This window comes from Mirounga leonina, unplaced genomic scaffold (genome assembly GCF_011800145.1).
Source record: "Mirounga leonina isolate KUSES-001 unplaced genomic scaffold, KU_Mleo_1.0 Mir_95, whole genome shotgun sequence".
Classification (NCBI taxonomy): domain Eukaryota; kingdom Metazoa; phylum Chordata; class Mammalia; order Carnivora; family Phocidae; genus Mirounga; species Mirounga leonina.
In genome coordinates, this window is record NW_023270865.1 from 19,845,206 (window position 1) to 19,859,832 (window position 14,627).

Below are 14,627 nucleotides of genomic sequence, written 5' to 3' on the forward strand. Positions count from 1 at the left end.
TTTTAAACATACCTATGTAATAAAGTCCTTTTTGCCTTCATGAGTCAGTATATAGGACAGGGATGAGGAAATGACTACACATGGGCCAAATGAAGCTTGCCATCTGTTGCGTGATGACCCATGAGCCACACAAAACAGGTTTTACATTTCAAATGGCTGAAACGAATCAAAAGAAGAATAATATTTTGTGACATGTGACTTTCTATGAAACTCAATTTTAGTATCCATAAATCAAGTTTAATTGGAGCACAGCCATGGTCATTTGTTTGCATGTTGTCTATAGCTGTTTTTGTGCTAAATAGCAGCAATGAATAGTTGTGGCAGAAACTATATGTCCCAAAAAGCTTAAGAGGTACTGCCTAGCCTTTGATAGAAAACATCTGCCTGCCTTTGGTATAGCAATATCAAAAACTCATGTTGTAGTTAAGCTTTGCTTTCTTTGATGTACCCTCCAATATTGGCTTACGTTTTCCTATCATGCCTCTATCACAAGTAGTCATCATACTTAGTGTTTATGAGTGTACACGTGGAAGTATATCTGGATGCATGGATGCATGGAAGTAATTGTCTTCTTGTTCTTTCTGACAAGAATGGGAAGTCAGATAGCTTGTCTTACTTGAAAAATTTTCCAGTGTCTAACAGAGAGCCTCCTACATAGTAGAAGGTATAAAGATGCATTCATGGAAGGATAAATATATAATTTTTAATTTATTCTCTCAGTGAGGGTCTCTGGGAATTGCTCACATGTCAATCATCTAGAAAAGGGCCCATTTTTACATCAGTTTTCTAAAAAATTATGCAGGTTCAACCATATGACAGATGACTAATTGTTTAGTATAAATTATGTGTTAAAGTTATTGCATGGAAATTGCATCTGTAAATATCTAACTTACACATGAATTGCTAAGAGGGAGAAACACTTTCTATTTTTACATTTCATGTTTGAGAGGGTGATGCACAATTATAATATTCAGAGCACTGTGTTTATTGAAATTCTTATTCTAAAATGCAAATAAGGAAAGTTTTAGAGATTTTAAGGAAGTTAATCAGGGCTGATAGAGTGCAGGGATCATTGTAGGAATTCATTAAATGTTATTTATTTTTATATGTCTAAGTGAGGCTTTGTTTTTTTTATTTGCCATAGTCAAATTTATTTTTTTCAATATTTGAGATGATAGAGTTTTATTTAAAAATAAGTTTTGAAAAGAAATTTCTAACAAATTTAAAAAGATTTTTTGGAAAATTTATAGACACAGATTGTCTTTAAGACCAAAATGATACCATATTTTATTTGAGATTTTTACTCAGCTCTTTTTTTGCCATGAATAGTTCAGGTACCATTTGTCTCTGAAGCATGAATCCCAAATAAAAGTAAATGCTGTTATTATTTTGGACATAGCTTCTTATGCAAGCCCTCTGAATTCCATTTAAAAGAAAAAAAAAAGCACCAATCTCTAATATTAGAATTCTAATATCTAAAATATTAAAATGTAATATTGTCTGATGGCACTTTATTTTATATCTTCCCTTTTAAACAGATGTTTAAAAAATAGTGGATATGACTGGCATTTGGATGTAAGCTTTTTCCCCCATTTATAAATTTGTTAACAATCACTTAATCATGTGAGTTAAGATCACTTCATATATTGGTTCAAAACCTTGAAAAATAATCCTTAAAAATAAAAACCATGCAGACAAATTAATTTTATCTTTAATACTTACTCAATCCCTGAAAATTTCAGTGGGTTAAGCTATACCTTTTGAGAGAAATCAGAATGGGTGTGAGTTTATAAGGTATTTCAAATTTTTCACGTCAAAGATGAAATCATGAATATTTGGCATGGGAAAAAATAATTTTATTTAAGAAAGCTATAAGAAGGGGTGCCTGGGTGGCTCAGCCAGTTAAGCATCTGCCTTCAGCTCAGGTCATGATCTCAGGGTCCTGGGATTGAGCCCTGCATCAGACTCCCTGCTCAGCAGAAGTCTGTGTCCCTCTTCCTATGCCCCTCCCCCTGCTCCTGCTCTCTCTCATAAATAAATAAAATCTTAAAAAATAGAAAGCTCTAACGAAATGACCAAAATTTGGAATTAGTTTTAGTTGTTAAAAAATTTGTTCATCGATTTAAAAGAAAATTGTGTCAGAAAATTAAAAGGAACATTTTTTCATAGACTAGTTTAGGAGAAATGAAATGTAAAGTTTGTATTTCAACCAGGAAAAAGGTATATATACACTATTATATATTATTAAATTACATATATATATATATATAAACAAATTATGTCTTTCAAGAATGGGAATTCAAAATAGGGATTTAGTTACATAGGTGTTAGAGGATTATCTATCAGAATTTTATCACTGGGGTAACCCACGTTGAAGAACTCCACAAAGTAGTTACCATTTTTTGTATGAGAACACAAAGGGGGAGAAAATGGGGCCAAGCAATGGAGGAGTGATGAGGGAAACAGCAATGTAGGGAAGGGTATGGAGGAGTTGGAATGGAGGCTGTGGATAGTGTTTTTGCAATTGTATCTAATGGACTACAATGAAGGTGAAGCTTGTCTGGGAGTGTTTAGAAGTTAGAAGTTGGAATCAACTGCCAATTCCAGAGTCAAGTGCTTTTGCTGAGCCAGAGTGTCAAGATATGGCAAATTGCCACTGAGCAAGCTAAATTATCCTATAGAAAATATGACAAAGATAGCACTTGAAATGATTTTCAGTGACACTCGTTAGTTTGTCAATAATTCATTTTCTCTCTGAGCTACTCTCTATCTACTTATAGTGGAGATATGTGGTTCCCACCATAAAAATACTGTGAGCCAAACTATCACTTAAGATGAAATTCAGGAGCTATTTCACCCTCTTTGTTTTTCACTTCTTGTGTGGAAACAAGACTGTGATCTGATTGCCTAAATTTTTGTATTTCTGTTCAGTTAGCTTTCTGTAGATATAATATATAAGGCATATGGATAGGTATTTACTTACTATATAATGATGTATTTATTTATTTATTTATTTATTTATTTATTTATTAAAGATTTATTTATTTATTTAAGAGAGAGAGAGCACGTGCAAGCAGGCAGAGGGGCAAAGGGAGAGGGAGAGAGAGAATCCTGAAGCAGACTCCCGCTGACCACAGAGCCCAAGGTGGGACTCGATCCCTTGACTCTGATATCATGACCTGAGATGAAACCAAGAGTCGACCGCTTAACTGACTAAGCCACCCAGGGACCCCAAGGTCTTTATGTTTTTAAGGACATAATATTTGTTGTAGTGTACTAAGTTACGATCTGCAGTACACCAGTAATGATCAGATTCCAAAGAATGTCACCGCTATGATATTGCATGTAGTTGTCTGAGTTAGTGAAACATGTACAAAATACAAGATGGAGCTCTCTTTTAATACTTTGATGAGAGGGCTCCTGTGTGTTGTTTATTCCAGAAATGACATAAAATACTGCATACTCATGAAATGATCTATGACAATACTCATTTTTCATTCCATAAATAATTTATGTAATATATTGAAATGTTCTCTTAAAATTTGTTTTTAGTTTATGGCAGTTTGAAACCTAGGTATATTCATAATTACCCTAAAGTTTTTAGATGCTACTTGACCTAATTTTTACATGTCATTTCATAGATATATTTATCAGTCACTATATATTCATTACTTTTGATTGTGTGTAACTACTTTGCTATGGATTTTCCTCCTTTGATTTATAGCAATATCATCTATGCATAGACTTGGAATGCTTTCAAGCAAAGTGTGAGTAGCACTTTGGGTGTTGAATTTGATAAATTCTTTATAGATTTTGGATACTAGCCCTTTATCCAGTATGTCATTTGTGAGTATCTTCTCCCATTACCAAGGTTGACTTTTAGTTTTGTTGATTGTTTCCTTTGATGTGCAAAGGCTTTTTAATGCTGATAAAGTCCCAATAGTTCATTTTTGCTTTTGTTTCTCTTGCCTTTGGAGATGTATCTAGCAAGAAGTTGCTGATGCCAAGGTCAAAGAGGTTGCTGCCTGTGTTCTCCTCGAGGATTTTGATGGATTCCTGTCTCACAATTGGGTCTTTCATCCATTTTGAGTTTATTTTTCTGTATGGCATAAGAAAGTGGTCCAGTTTCATTCTTCTGCATGTGGCTGTCCAATTTTCCCAACACCATTTGTTGAAGAGACTTTTTTCCATTGGATATTCTTTCCTGCTTTGTTGAAGATTAGTTGACCATAGACTTGACGGTCCATTTCTGGGTTTTCTATTCTGTTCCATTGATCTGTGTGTCTGTTTTAGTGCCAGTACCATGCTGTCTTGATGATTACAGGTTGGTAATAGAGCTTGAAGTCTGGAATTGTGATGCCTCCAGCTTTGGTTTTCTTTTTTAACATAACTTTGGCTATCCGGGGTCTTTTCTGGTTCAATACAAATTTTAGGATTGTTTGCTCTAGCTCTGTGAAAAATGCTGATGGTATTTTGATCAAGATTGCATTGAATGTGTAGATTGTTCTGGGTAGCATAGACATTTTAACTAATATTTTTTCTTCCAGTCCATGATATGGAATGTTTTTCCATTTCTTTGTGTCTTCTTCAGTTTCTTTCATAAGTATTCTAGTTTTCATAGTACAGATCTTTTACCTCTTTGGTTAGATTTATTCCTGGGGATCTAATGGTTTTTGGTGCAACTTTAAATGAGATCAATTCCTTGATTTCTCTTTCTGCTTCGTTGTTAGTGTACAGAAATGCCACTGACTTCTGTGTGTTGATTTTATATCCAATGACTTTGCTGAATTCCTTTCAGTTCTAGCAATTTTGGTGGGGGGAGTCTCTGTGAATAATTGCTGTTTCTGATGTTTCCTATTCATTTGTACATTATCTTCTTTTTATCTTTCAGTAAACTTTTAAGATTATATGTTCTTGATGTTTGGAGTAATGAAATTTTCACCAGGATTGCCTACTTTCTAATGACTCTAATAGTTCAAACTCTCTTTTTCAAACTGTAAATACAATTTCTTTTTCAAAATACTTTTTTTCTTTGAAAACTCTAATTACTCTGCATATTATTTACAATTATCACACTAATATTCAATATTTTGCCTTATATCCAGTTACCAATAGATAGATAAATAGGGTTTCAGATTCATAGATTTGATAAATTACTGGAATTCTCCACATAGCTCTTGAGTCAACTTGAACACATCACATACAGACACACACGCACTCACACACACACACACTAAAAGAAAACAAACAAACATAAGACACTAGAATCCCAAAGACACAAAAGATAGAAATTGGGAAGATATTCTCTTTCCTCTACTCTACTGAAAAATGGTTATTTTCATTCTATTTTCCAAATACATTTCATAGCAAAAACACCTATAATGACCCTGAAGGACATATAGTATCATGTTGGTAATAAGTAAATAAGATTCTTTTGGAAATAAGGTAAAATGCTGAGAAAAAAAGCTCTCAGTAAACTTAAATAAATAAATTTTTCAAAATATTCTCAAGAAGCAGAATTCAAACCCTCCATTTATTTAGGAAAATTGCAGTAGAATGTAGTTGACCACTAACCACATTCCCAGATCTGTGATAAACATGAGAGAGGACAACCTTATATTAAATCCAAGTAAAAGTGTGATATACTTATTAACCTGCTTTTAAGTCATTTTATGATGACGAAGCAGGCTGCTCACAAAACTAAGTAACGGTTAAGAACTATCAATTATATATTTGAAAGCAATACATATTGATCTCTAACAACATAATCGTTATTTTCAGAAGAGATTATATAAGCATAATACAAACATAGAAAAGGATGATCCATGTATGCTTAATGATTACTACATGCCACAAAGACCTAGTATTTCAAGTCTATTCCATTAGGAAAATCTGACTAAGAGCATAATCTTAAACAGTTTTACATTTCACCATAACTACCTTAGAGTAGTGGTGTGCAGGAGACAGTTTCTAGTATCTCTTCTTCATTTTCATTTAGTGAGGACATATAGGCAGGTTAAAATAAGCCAGAGTATTTTCATCATGAAAATTGACAAATACTAAAATCATAGTTTCTTTCCACCTCTACAGGGAAAGCCTGTTTTTGAACTTTTGCCAGCACACCCCTATTTAAAATCCAAGTAGAATATTCAGAATTCATAATTAAAAATATTTTCTTATTCAGGAGAATAGATTATTTTGACTTTTTCTCATGACATGAGCAGACAAGAAATATTCAAATCTTTTATGTTTAGTCCAAGAATGACTTTTTTTAACTCTGCTGACATTAAATGTATCACATCATTCTTTCTTCTCTGAGAACAAGTGCAAAGGCGAAGAGTTCAATTTTGTTATGAATTTCCAACGAAATATTTCTTTGTTCACATTTATATATAGTTTCCTGCTTTTAACTTTTCAAGAGGAATGATAAATTGTATCTCCCAGTGAACCAAGTCACTATTCAGTTAATATAATCTTTGCTTAAGATCAAATAGGCACTGATCTTTTTACAGATTTTATTTTATTACTGTCAGTTGGGTCATACATTTTTCTGAAGTGAAAGTAAAAAAACAACCAGTTGAAATATTTTGAAATATAATGTTCTAGAAGGTAACAATTCACCTTTGAAAACCACAGTGAGATTGCTGACAAAAGATCAAGTTTGGGTCAACGAAAAACAATTTGCTTCCCTCCTCCCTGCAAACATTCTTTTGTATGTGTGTAGATGTAAAAATTGTAAAAAAAAAAAAAAAAAAAAAAAAAAAAAAAAAAAAAAAAAAAAAAAAGAAAGAAAGAAAGAAAAAAGAAAAAAAGAAAAGAAAAGAAAGAAAAAAGAAAGGTTTATTTTTTTTCTTTATATTAAGGAAATAGACCTCTCCAGCATCTTCTGTATATTTTACACTTATTATTTCATAGAAGTAAATTTAAAGGTAAATTGCAGAAATGACTTATGTTAAGTAGAGATACATTTAGAAATACAAATATGTCTCAATTAGTAGTCTCTGAGTAGCACTGGGTAAAATGTTACAGTTGTTCCTTCCAATTGAACTGTCAGATATCCCAGATGCATACACACACACGCACACACACAGATTTCATCGTACAATTCATAGATATTTAAAGTCCCCCTTTTACAATTAACCAGGGCTAAAAAAAAAAAAAAGAAAGAAAGAAAATTAGTATCTTACCCTTGGAAGTTATTCTTAGAAGTTTCCAACTATGTAGAGTTTACAAAAATTTCTGTAAGACAGAACATTTATAGGATTGTATTTTGGGATTATGGAAGTGGAAAAATTGCAGCCCTGATTTTTCCATAAAAATCCTTAGAAGGGGATGATAGTTCACCTGCATGATGACAAAACAATTATGTTAAGTTTAGTTAGGGAGGGAAAAGTGGGTGACTAGGACAAGACTACCAAAAACTAGATGAATCAATAGCCTGAAAATACACAACTCTACCACTTAATGAATTACCTTCACCTATCTAGGCAGGTAGCATAAGCCTCTGTGAGAAACTAGAAGTACTCTCTTAATAAATATCTAAAAAATCTAAAACTATTAATTCGAATATGTTGTAGCAAAGTAAAATCACACAACTTTCAATTTCTTGAAATTTTAATAAGATCGAGCATTCAAGAAAAAATAAGCATAAAAAAGAAATGCCAAAATGAAAAATAATAACAATAAACCGACCAGAGAATAGGCAATTAAGAAACATTAAAAAATTAAAGATTACAGGGGCACCTGGGTGGCTCAGTTGTTACGCGTCTGCCTTCGGCTCAGGTCATGGTCCCAGGGTCCTGGGATCGAGCCCTGCATCGGGCTCCCTGCTCTGCAGGAAGCCTGCTTCTCCCTCTCCCGCTCCCCCTGCTTGTGTTCCCTCTCTCGCTGTGTCTCTCTGTCGTATAAATAAATAAAATCTTTAAAAAAAATTAAAGATTACAAAATTGAAAAAACCTAAATGAAGATACTCAGGGAGTGTCAAGAGGATATTTCATTCATCAATTGAGTAACATAAAATATATTGCAAAAATAAGATATAATTGTTCTACCTCAAAATAAAAATGGGTGCCAGGTAGTCCAGTGATAAATATAGTGTTTAATATTGACAAATCAATGACAACATCAGAAAGAATATTAGTTAGAATTACAACAGAAGTAATTAAAAGAGTATCTTTGGCAATCATTATATTGATCAGTTCTTGGGAAATACTATCTTTGTGAGAATAGCTGTATCTGTTTATGATATATAAAATGCTATTCTTCAACTTTACCTACTTAATATGTGATGTAATCAAAAGTTCAAATTATATTTCATGATGTTAGTTCAAATTCTTCAGTCTGCTTTAAAATTTCTTCTATTGGCGTGCCTGGGTGGCTTAGTTGGTTAAGTGTCCAACTCTTGATTTTAACTTATGTCATTACTGTAGCCATTTGAAGTTATGTCTTTATAAAATGATCTTCTTTGTTGTTTGTCTTCTAATTAATAATGTAAAACTCAAAGAAAAAATCTGTCTTTCTTTGTGTATATGTTGGTATATCATCCTTAAATTATGAGAAAAATGCATTTAAAAAGAAAGATAAGCATATATCTAAGAAGACATATATTACAGAAGTCATTCATATTTAAACACCTGTTTTCTTTTAAGGAAGTGAAAAATTATTGAATGTGATATATGAATAAATATGAACATAACTTATAGAATTGTTTCTAGAAATAAAAGTTGGTCTAGAAGAGAAAGTAAGTATCTTGGAGGGCTTAACTTAATATTACAAACAGAAAATGATACATTATGGTTGAACTGAAAAATCATCTAATTAAGACATCTTGATGTGAGTTAGAAGTTGACGAGAATAATACAGTTTCATTGTGTTCTTTTTTAATATTGACTATTGTTCTATTCTTGAAAATTTTGCACTGAGGAGTTCTCCAGCCTATTCTCCATAATAGTTTTTCTTCACTCCATCTACTCAATATGTTTTGAGTTTAAACTAATTTACTAAGATTCTATCCTGTCAGGTGATTGCCACATAAAATCAAATTTCTCCACCTGGTCTACCATCCCTGAATGTGTTGTACCTATAAAATATTATCCCCATTACTCCCATTGTGTGATCATTGATCAGTTTATCTCTAGCTACAACCACTAGAACACTCCTAAAAAAATTGATTTGTCAGAGGTATTATTAGGGTTTGAAAAATATATATAATGATTTTTTTTTACTTTCTCTTATTTTGAAAATAATTATGTACATGGACAGAAATGATACTAAGTTTCTCAGTCAATGATAATCATAATATATCTGAATCTGACTAAAGTTCTGGATAGATTTGTACATTGTACTTATTTACCATAACCAAAGAACATCAAATAGGAATGAATAAATATCCTATTATGAAAGAATCTATCACACTTTACCTCTGTGGTCTTCTTTTCCCAAATCCATAAACCCATGGAAAACATCAGGAAAAACAGAATTGGGGGATATTCTAAAGTATATCTGACCAGTACTCCTCAAAACTGGCAAAGTCATTAAAAACAAGGAAAGATTGAGAAGCTGCCATAGCCAAGAAGAGTCTAAGGAGATAGGACTACTAAATGTAATAGTATTCTTTTTTATTATGTTCAGTTATCCAACATATAATACATTATTAGTTTTTGATGCAGTGTTCAACAATTCATTAGTTGTGTATAATACACAGTACTCATCACAACACGTGCCCTCCTTAATGCCCATCACCTGGCTACCCCCCTCCCTTCTGTAAATGTAATAGTTTTTTTGATGTGATCCTGAAACAGAAAGGGGTATTAGGTAAAGCTGAGGAAATCTGAATAAAGTATGAAATAGTAACATTGTATCGCTAGATTTCCATTATGTGACAAATGTACCATAGCAATGTAAAATGTTAACAATAGGTGAAACAATATGAAGGATACAGGAACTCTCTGAACTATCTTTGTCATCCTCCATTTATCTAAAACTATCCTAAAATGTGAAGCTTATTCAAATATTTTTTAAATGTAATTAAACTAAAAATGCACAATGAATAAAGTAAAAACAAGAAAAACCATTTAGGTGGGGATAATAGAAAAATCTTCTACTAAAAGCCTTTAAAAACTGATTGACTCCTTATGCAGGACAAATGGGATTTCAGGGCATGCCTCTTGTCCTTTTTGGTCATCCATGACCTCTTGTAAAAGAAATACTGTATGGCCATGGTAAGAACCAAAGGTTTGGGCATAAGGCAAATGGATTAAGTCCCATGTGCAATAGTAAAATAATTGAGATTTATACTTTAACTCTGCCATGGTCTAGCTGTGTCAAATTTTGGCAAATCACCTAACTGTTTCATGTGTTACTTTTTTTTCATAAATAAAATGAGAGTAACAGTAACATCTATCATTTAATTTATTATGCTGATTAAAAGAGGTACTTAATGCAAAGCACTAGGATAGTGATTAGTATATTGTAAGTGCTCTATAAACATTATATACCACTACTTGGTGAAAAATACAGAATAATGATTCTGGTGAAATTATCTGCTCAGTAGATTAAAATGAATATAGCCTTCTATGGTGTAGACAATTCTGTACCTCAAGAATAATATATCTAATATAATAAGTATTTCCTGATGTTCTACAGAGAACTAGCCTCTTCAACACAAGAGATGAGATATCAGAAAAAAGAAAGCTGTGTGATCAAATATACAAAATTAAATTGGTTACTATAGGCCTTCCTAAAGCCTTCAATAAGCTAAAGGGAGACATATGTAGTATTTAACCAGATCCACCATACTTTGCAACCCCAGAGATTGCAATTTATATAAAAATAAATGTGTTACCACAAAAATCCCTGAATAGTCAAAACAATCTTCAGAAAGAAGAACAAGGCTAGAGGTTTAGTGTAGGTTTCAAAACTATAATATAATACAAAGCTGTAGCAATCTAAACAGCACAGAACTGTCATAAAAATAGACACATAGATTAATGGCACAGAATAGAAAGTACAAAAATAAACCCACGTTTATATGGCCAATTAATCTACAACAAAGGAAGCAAGAATATACAATAGTGAAAAGACAGTCTCTTCAATAAATAGTGCTGGGGAAAGTAGACAGCTACATGCAAAAGAATGAAACTGGACCACTTTCTTACACCGTACACAAAAATAAATTCAAAATGGATTAAAGACCTAAGTGTGAGATCTGAAACCATAAAACTCCTAGAAGTAAACATAGGCAGTAATCTCTTTCACATGAGCTTTAGCAACATTTTTCTAGATATGTCTTCTCAGGCAAGAGAAACAAAAGCAAAAATAAATAATTGGGACTACACCAAACTGAAAAGACTGCACATCAAAGGAAAACATCAACAAAACAAAGTCAACCTTTTTGTTTGAAGAAGATATGTGCAAATGATATATCCAATAAGGAGTTAATATCCAAAATGCATAAAGAACTTCCACAACTTATCAGCAAAAAAGCCAATTGAAAGAAAGGGCAGAAAACCTGAATAGCCAGAATGGCTTGAGTCAAAAAGACAAGTAATAACAAGTGTTGACGAGAACGTGAAGAAAAATAAACACTTACGTGCTGTTTGGGGGAAGATAAATTGTTGCAGCCACTGTGGTAAACAGTGTGGAGATTCCTCAAAAAATTAAAAAATAAAAATACCATATGGTCCAGTAATTCCACTACTGGATATTCATCCAAAGAAAATGAAAACACTAATTCAAAAAGATGTGTGCACCCTGTGTTTATTACAACATTATTTACAATAGCTAAGATTTGGAAGCAACCCAAGCGTCTATTAATACATAAATGGACAAAGAAGATATGGTCTGTGTATACACACACACACACACATATACACAATGAGATATTGTGTAGCTATAAAAAGTGATCTTACCATTTGCAACATGGATAGATTTAAATTATGCCTAGTGTAGTAAGTCAGACAGGGAAAGACCAGTACCATATTATTTTACTTACATATGGACTCTAAAAATGAACAATAACAACAGCAACAAAACAGAAATAGATTCAAATAAAGAGAATAAGTTGGTGGTTTCCAGAGGGGAGGGAAGTGAGGCGATGGGTGAAATAGGTGAAGGAGATTAAAAGGTGCAAACTTCCAGTAAATAAATAGTCACAGGGTTGAAAAGTATAGCAAGGAGAATATAGTCAATAATACTGTAATAACTATGTATTAAAAAGAAAACCTACAAATATGAGTATACAACATGAGTGGCTGCACGTATTAGCTATATGTTTCCAAATGTATTTGACTCTTTTTCTGTAAGGCAACACAAAATAGTGATACTCAAGACAATCTTTCAGAAATTTTGATTTAAGGTCAAATTCTGGTATCGATATTTGTCAATGTACATATACATAAAATCTTAAACCCTCCAAAACAGACAGCCAGCCCTTTCCATTTGGTCATGCTTAGCATAAATTAAACTCAAGTTTTCAACATGGCTCCTTTTAAAACATAAATGTCATTTTTTTCATAAATGCTTTTGACTTTAGAATAAACAACATAACTTATAGACTTAAAAATCTGTATCACTTACAAAGTGAGTTTCTCAGTTGGCAAATATAACCAAATATTGCCATATATGTATATTTGCCATAAACATGACACAAACTTCCCCCACAGTGGGGGAAGAAGGCCATGACAGTTCCGGCAAGAACCTTGTAGGGCCAAAAACCGCCTCTCCCAACTGGTAGGAGGAGTCCCTTAGATGACTGAAAACAACCTTAGTCAGATGGAGGCCACCCTAGCTATGATCCATAACCTATGCAAACGTAAAAGGAAAAGACTCTGCTAACCCCGGGACAGTTGCTACCTGCTCATTGTCCCATTTTGAGAGTGAACTGTCCTTAATAAACTGTTTCTGTATTTGCTGTTTTCCTTCTGGGTGTCTCTTCGAGCATGGATCCCCACGTAAATCTTTCATGGGGAATCCGGGAACTGAGACTTCCATTCACACAACACAGACTCTCCCACCGGTAACACTTCCTTCATATCCGTTTATCATCTATCTATCATTTGTTTGGGATTTAGTATATTTACTTTGTTTAAAAGTGCATTGCATTGGTTAATTCTGAACAACATTCAATAATTATCTTGTTAAGCATTTATCATTATTTCCTCTATCATTTCATTCTCGAACTCCAGTTAGAAGTATGAATTCTACTTCTTCTGCTAGCTTTTATTTCTTAATTTCTTTTTTCATATTTTCTAGTTTTTAATCCTCTGTGTGTTACATTCTATAAAATGTCTTTATATCTGTTTTCCAATTATTTAATTTGCTCCTTCTTGCCTAACTTAAATTTTAATTTTAGAGTAAATGTATTTCATTTTAGAGTATCAATTCTACCTTTATATATCTGTCTCATTATTTTAATTCTTTTAGTTTTCTTGCATGTTGAATTCTTCTGGTTATACTTTTAAACATCATTAACCAGGCATATTCATTTAGTATTTACCTGATAAGTCCTATGCACTTTTGCAAGGACAAGAAATCTAGAATTGTTTGGTCTCTTTTTTCTGCTTAGTATGTATTTTTATCTGTAAACATGTAACACTTTGCTCTTTTCTACTTGCTTTTTGAAAAGCAAGGTAAAAAGAAAAAGTCAGAATTAAAATGGGGAAGTGGTGCAAAGAAGGCACATTTCAGAAGAGGAAAGGCCATATTTAGGACAATGATGAAATAAAGGAAAGAGAAAGTTTTACAGCTGGGATTCTAGAAGAGCTATATCAACCTTATTAAAATTTAAGAAACTTAATTTCAAGTAGTAAATGAGAGAAAAAGAAATTGAAGTTGATTTACATACAAAAAAGATATGGAGCACAACATCCTTATGAATAATAAAAGTTCTTAACATATGCATTGCCAGAAAACAAATGAAAACTATAACCTACTATTAAAATGAGCTAAAAACAAAAAATCCTGAAATTGCATATGATGATGGTACAGTGTTTTCTTGTCTCCCTCCCCCATAAAAAGAAACACAGTCAGAAATCTCTTGAAGGTTTTGATATGACTTTTATTTTTTTAAGATTTTATTTATTTGAGAGAGAGGGACTGAGCATGAGCGGAGGGAGAGGCAGGGTCAGGGGCAGAGGGAGAGGCAGGGGCAGGGGTGGAGGGAGAGGGAGAAGCTGAGCAGGGAGCCAGATGTGGCTCTTGATCCCATGACCCAGAGATCATGACCTGAGCTGAAGGCCTATGCTTAACCGACTGAGCCACTCAAGCACCCCTTGATATGACTTTTAATTTACAACTACAACTATACCACAGTGATTCACCATGCAAAATCAAATCTGGAAATATTCAGGTTTTTCAAGCAAATAAATACAAGGAGTTTAAAAAAAGAGAAAGAAAGAAACAAAGAGAAAAAAGGAATATGTAGACTAAAAGAAATTTTAGGCAACCATCAAACAATGAAAATGAAGGGATTGTATTTGGATGTTGATTCAATACCTTGTAATTCATGTTTATGTGATATAAAGTAGAAATTAGCAAGCAAAAAGCTTATTTATGATTTGTCAAATAGAACTGATAGGACTCTAAATAAATAAATAAATAAATAAATAAATAAATAAATAAATAAATAA